The sequence below is a fragment of the Hippoglossus stenolepis genome, chromosome 5, assembly GCF_022539355.2.
Source record: "Hippoglossus stenolepis isolate QCI-W04-F060 chromosome 5, HSTE1.2, whole genome shotgun sequence".
Taxonomy (NCBI): Eukaryota; Metazoa; Chordata; class Actinopteri; order Pleuronectiformes; family Pleuronectidae; genus Hippoglossus; species Hippoglossus stenolepis.
In genome coordinates, this window is record NC_061487.1 from 25,987,086 (window position 1) to 25,994,043 (window position 6,958).

Genomic DNA, 6,958 nt, shown 5'->3' on the forward strand with positions numbered 1-6,958 from the left:
CTCTTTTTAAATATTAATATTTTGAATTGTCTCCTGTTGCTTTCACATTTTGTCACTACACTAATAAACTTGCCTTGCTCCGCCTGCACAGTAGTTAAACCAGTCCTGTTGGGCCTGTGGGACCAGACACACACGAGGGTAAAACCACTAAGGAGAATCCATTTATCTGTGGTATTTCTCTCACTCGGTCACAGGGGGACTGGGGATTATTTTCTGCATTCATGGGGTTAAAGGAAGCGCCTCGGGAACATTACCAGTAAAGAACCACAGCATTTCAAATAACTGTCCCACTTGTCTTTTAAATGAGACAGAAAATCCCCGGCTGCCCCTCAGATACAAACCCCAGCGAGACGATCGTATCGAGGTTTTTACCAAATATATAAAAACATAATTCTGCCCCCAACATTGTGAAATCCAGTAATTCTACAAATATTAAAACACAAATACTTCAAATGTGCAGCAAGAATAGAAAACTGAGGCCGGGTTCAACTTGATGCTTTCATTCTTGGATTGATTATATTTCATCCTGTTACATCATTTACCTTTTGTGACCAACAGGAATCATAGTTGTGCATCTGTCACACCAGACCGACAGTAAAGGTTTTACTGTCGGTCTGGCGTGAAGTTTGTGGTCGTCTGGAACTTCAGGTGATCATGTCTGATAAGCAGGTGCATGCATGTGATGAAGCAGTGAAATGTAAAGATTCTAACCAACAACCTGTCACGGTGAATGCCACTCAACCAGCTGTTCTAGATTTTTGAACGCAGTTCAAAGGTGAAGGTGCTGAGTTTGTGGTTTGGAGCTCGGTCCCTCTCGAGTGCTGGAGATGGGTGAAGATCTAGGACACGCACACACACGCACACACACACACACACACACACACACACACACATTGGCTGCAATCTGACTCTGCAGCTGACCCTCCAGCTTGGTGCCAGGTCCACACGATACACTCACACACTTTGATCTTACGCAATAATAATAATTGTAACCTTCTACAGAGCACTTTTCAAAAACCCAGATTACAAAGTGTCTCATAAAAACCAAATAAGTCCTGAAATTGTCACATTTAAAAGACAAATCAAAGAAAACAGGACAGAACGTCCAGTAAAAGTTTATTTTAAGAAGAGAAACTGCTGAGTCAGCGGATGTGATTTCCTCAGGCAGGTCGTTTTAAAGCGTCAAGGCTCAGACGGCAAATACTGTGTCACCTCTGGTTTTTAACAGGGTTTCTGGGACAAAGACCAAACCTCTGGATCTGCAGGGACGAGCAGGTGAGTATTGAACTTAAAGGTCAGGTATACAAAGCTGTTTTCAGACTTGCACTGAAGTTTTCATCACATCCGAGTCAGTTGCTCTGGAGATTTTCTTTGTTCCCACCAGCCCCTGAAATGTCCCTTGTCCCTCGTGAGAAAACAGCAGAAAGGATTGAGTGGGCCTGTTGATGACGTTACCAACACACGATAGACATGAAACTGCAGGAGGACAAATAACTCGGGATGAAAACAAGGAGCCATTCAAGTCAGAGACGCCGAACAACGAGATTCAAGAGCTTTTAATGATGGATGCAGTTCTGCCTCCTGCATCCAGGCTCCACCCTTCACCTGGATGTTCCTGAGATGTTCCCGTTGTTGTGAACCCATCGTCCGACCCATTCCATCCCCAGCTGCGTTTTTTCATATGTGAGAGGAAGCTCTGGAAAATGTCCAGCCACAGATCTCCGGACACTTTCTGGGGCTGGAGTCTGAAAACAGCTCAAGACAGAGATGAGCCTTCATTTCAACTTGTCCCCTGCCTGCGTGATTTGAGTTTAAGAGTCTAATATTGGTTTGTGGGAGGCGGCGAAAGTGTGTGTGTGTGTGTGTTGCTTGGCTAAGTTTGTCCTTTGGCTCTTTAGTTTTATTTGCTACATTGGTTGCTGTATATAAAAGATAGAGCCTGACATTGAAAAGCCTTCAAATTATTCAGTAAAACGTTAAAACCACTTCTAAAACATTCTAGGAGTCAGTATGAACAGGCTAACACACACACACACACACACACACACACACACACGCTGTTTCCTGCCTGTCTTAGAACATAGAGACAAACACACACGTCTGAGCTGTGACCTTCACACACAGCCACAGACAGACAATTTCCTGCGCTGACGAATCCTGAGGCCTAAATGTGCGTCCTGATATTGTTCCTGTCGGCCTGCACAGAGCCTGAGGAATGCAGGAGCTCGCTCTCAGGGTCAAACCACAGATCAAGAGACACTAATGCACCTTTATCCACGTATGTCGACTCTGGATCTTCTGACTGCGTCTGTCTGCGTCTTTGTAAAACCTGCACAGCAGCCGCCGAAGCCCCGAAGAGACCTGGGAACAAATGAAGGAGCTTTTCTTCAGTCCCTGTGGGAGGCTGATGTTCAGAGTCCACGTTCAAATCAACATGAATAAAGTGGAAAATCCTTCTAAAAGCCGGATTTCTCCTTTTTATATTTGATAAAAGTAACATGGAATCAGAATGAAAGTCTGTCCGTGTGTCTGCAGCTCACACGCTCACGTGTTTCTGTTTATTTTCCGTCAGTAAATCACAGACCAGTGCAAACAAATACAAAAATAAACCAACAAATTGAAAAAAAGTATTCAGAAATATACATCTATATATTAATGAGTCTAAATACAATGATTGAAAATGCTTTTCTTGTTTCTAAACACATGTTCTCCAGAACGCTGATGATACGGATAGAGCGGAAATATCTCAAATCTAATTTCATTAACTCAGAGATGGAAGTTCTGTCTTCATCAGTGTTTTTGTTTGTTTGTTTGTTTGTTTGTTTGTTTGTTTGTTTGTCAGCAGGATTACACAAACCCAGTGGGAGGATACATACGATTCAGGGAAGAGCCTAAATTTAGATGTGGATCCAGATCAGGGGTCAGATCCACGTTTCTTTTAAAATCTTTACTTATTTCCCAGAGACTCATTCATGGAGCTTAAAGAAAACAATCGGTAACATTCACGGGACTGAAATGTACAAGTGGGAGCAGTGTGGTGCAGCTTCAGGAGACTTGGACCCACTGAGTGCAATTCCAGGTTATTTATATTCCTGATATGTTGTTCAACCCCAAAACATTCTGTCTACTGTTCTAATTACAGAACTGAGCTGCTTGTACACATGATAGACAAAACTATCCGGTTCCAGTTTGTACTGGTGTGTGAGCATGTGGGCCAGCATCACTGCTACACTCCTGGTATTTGAAAGCCTAGATAATAACATAACAACTAATATATAAGTGACACGCAATACTTATAGAAATATACAAATATAGAAAAATATAAGTACAGTGTAAGAATATGTGTGAGCTAATGGATTGAACTCTGAATATTGCAGAGTTGAGAGAGCTGAGTCACACTGAGTCCACGTCAGGTTGCCCAGTCTGAACCGAACCAGACTCTGCTGGAGAGGATTAGTCTTCATGATGTTGCAACACAACACGAGTCTGACACATCAACACACGTGTTGTTTATTTACGATGCAGGACGGTGATTTCTTCCCAGTCCTCAGAGTGTCATCTCTACATATTGAGGGGAACAGCGCCCACTATCAGGTTTCCCACCATCTGCCACATTGGGATTTGCAGAGTGGAGCCTGGTTCTCTAGAATTAATAAAATGTCTCACAATGAATTTAACAAGTATTTGTTCACGGGAAAATTCCCCTCCCCTGACTTCACTTTGCACCGACCACACATAACGTGAACAAAAACACATTCCTGACATTATTCCAGCCGATCATCTGACTCTGGGCGGCAGAGTCCTGGATGAGAGGGGGACACTGAGGAGTGGGTGTGGGACAGGTCGTGGTCCCAGTCCCTCTGCGTCCAGCTTCTCTCCCAGGGAATCTGTGTGGAGGCCCAAACACTGAAATCCTCAAATATTCAAACATGCCAACAGCTTCGAGCCGAGCAACACAAATCTGCTGGCAGCGACTCAAGGTGCTGGAGGAGGAGGCCTGAGTCGAGGAAGGACTTTTAATGCACCTGTCACAGTGGCTGCATTGTTTCCATGAGAGAAAAATGTGATTTAGAAGCAGTTTAACGAATGAAAACAGAACTTTAGTTTCTCTTCAATCTGTGTTTTTCTTTGATTTTCACATATTTTCCATCATTTTCACTCCTGCCTGTTCCTTTGTTTGATTGTGAGCAGGATTACACAAAAACTAGAAGACGGATTAACACGAAACTTGGTGGAAGGATGCAGTATGGGTCGAGGAAGAAGTTTTGTTATTGAGGAGGATTAAAAGGTCAGAATCAAGAAGTTATTATGTGTAACAGCACAAGATAGAGCGATGTTCCCAGGCAAATATCTGTGGATCTTGATGAAATTGGTGCAGAGACAAATGAAAATCTGAATTTAAATGTGTCTTCATAAGGAGTCTGCTGGGCCTTGGTCGAGGTCTGAGCTCAACTGAGGGTCATTCGAGATGCATCGGTAGAAACAGTGGCTTTTACAGTGTGATCACTGTTTTCATGAAAGACAAAAACATCAATGCAGCTTTATTCAAATCCTTTTGGGTGTGATTCAGAAGAAATTCTCACAAATTGCACCTCTGTTAAAGCTCAAACTGTGATTCTTCTTAAATCCGTCCTTAAAGTTTAATTTCTTTTATTTGCCGATATTTTATTTAAGTTTTGAGAAAGATATATTTTGAGTCTTTGTCCTTTTCACAACTTTTTTAACTTTCCCGACTTTGAATTTTCCGTAACAGTTGAGTTTGTCTGTGTTTCCTATATCTGAGAAACACTCACTTCTCATCCACAACAAAACCAGTTTCAACTGCACTCAAATACAAACAGGAATCACATGGATGAAAAGTGCTTTGAAATATTCGAAGCAACAAACAAACACATGAGAGAAGCTGAGGGACACGGAGATGAGTAAAAGAGGAAGAGGAAGACGATGAGGAAGAGCAGCTGGCTCTGAGTTCAGAGGGAGAAGGGCCCCTCATTGTATGTTCCTGTTTACATCGGAGAACCGGAGGGGTCTGTTGATCTGAATCTATTCCCCTGGAACCGAGAACAGAAGGACGGCCGGAAGACGAGGCCTCTAATCAGAAGCTGCGTTCTTCATCTCGTTCTTTTCATCTCTCTGCTTCATCGAAGACGACGTAGTGAAGGTCAAACATCAGAGGTGCACATCTGGGTCAGTGGACTTCACCCACAGGGGAAATCAGTTTGATGCAGAACTAGATAAACAGAAATTACTTTAATTCCAACATTGGTTATTCAGCAATAGCAACAGAATAAAATCAGGGGTTAATAGCAGGCGTTCCAGCTTCTTTGATTCATAAGCAAATAAATCTGATTAGGTGAGTAATCACTCTTTCGACACATCTGCAGAATTGCACTTTTATTGATATTATTCTTTTGTGTATTTCTGGGGTTAGTGTTTGGGGGAGTTTTGTTTTGTTGTCGTACTGTATGTGAGTGTATGTTAAGATATATACATATGCTGTTGTGTAGATAAGCACATGAATCAAACTGTCTTCAAATATAGATAAAGCTATTGGAAGTTTATTTTTCATGTCCTGCGCCCCATTTCAAAGCCTCCTTCAGAAGCGGCCGACATGTGTGTGATTCCACCCCCGAGCACAATAGGCTCCAACAGATGGATCCGTCTCAGGCCAACATTTCCCAGGATTCATAGCGCTTCAGGGACAAACTGTTTTTCAAAGAGATCATGGAGGCAGCGAGCGACGAGCCTCAAAATGTCCTGAGGTTAGACTTTTCAAAATAAGGGTCATTCCGTTCAAAAAGAGAAAGTGCTGGTAAAGTCCCAGTTCACTGATCCTGAGACGTTTTCTCCTTCACCCACTGCAGAGACAGGTTTGTGCTCAGAGTCACACACCCACTGGACAAACTTTGGGGGTCTCCAGTCAGTCTGTCCTCGTCCATACAATCAGGGGAAGCCGAGCCGGTCCGGTGTGTCCCTGTAACTTCAGGCCTCTCTCCCCTGCAGCCAAGCACAATAAACACAGCGAGAGCTCGGGCCTCAGTCTTCATCCCTTTGGTTCGAGTCAGGTGGAGACCCACACCACACCCCCGCCCTCGTAACAGTCGGCAAAAGACAGTTTAAACAACCCACCCCCACCCCACCCCAGGACCCCAGGCGTCTGGGCGGGGGCCACCAAACATCCCCTCTCTGTGTCGGGGGGCTTCAAAGGTATCGGAGGGGTGAGGGAGGCAGTTCTTTAGAACCGTGTTCCTGCCGGGACTCCGAGAGGAGTCGGGTCCGGTGGTCCGACAGAGGAACGACTTTCTCATGTGAAGAATGAGGCGGTTCCTAGGGGCGAAGTTTGGTGAAAACTTGGTTTTGTGTTTATTTCTGGAACAATATTCCTCCCCCTGATGTGTATTAATATTTCAGTCTTACACCAGATGGAATTAGATGTTTTAAACAGAGGTTTACTGACACTGATGAACAGAACAAATATTTAAGGTCTCAGATCTCTAAATGATTCATCTATAAAAACAATAGATTTATTATATATATGTGTAATATGTTAAAATAAATGTGTATTTTGTGCTTGCTACCAATTGCATTCACTTTCACATTAAACCTCTTTTTACTTTGATATCAAAGTTTATTTAAAAAGCATCACATTAAATCCACTTAAATTCAGTGTTTTAAAACAATAAAATATGAAAAATTTACGGTTGAACAATTATTACAGACACTTAAAAGTATTCTACATCAGGACAGTGTGGGTGTGGTTTGATCAGGTTTTGATTTACATGTTAAATCCTGATTGATGTCACATTTTCCAACTACGCCTCAACTCTAAAAACAGTAAAAAAGCATAAATAAAAGCACATATCTAGAAAACTCGATTATGAAATAACCAAAAACCTTTAAACATGTCATGAGAAATAAATATAAACGAATTTATCAAATAAAAAAACACAAACACACG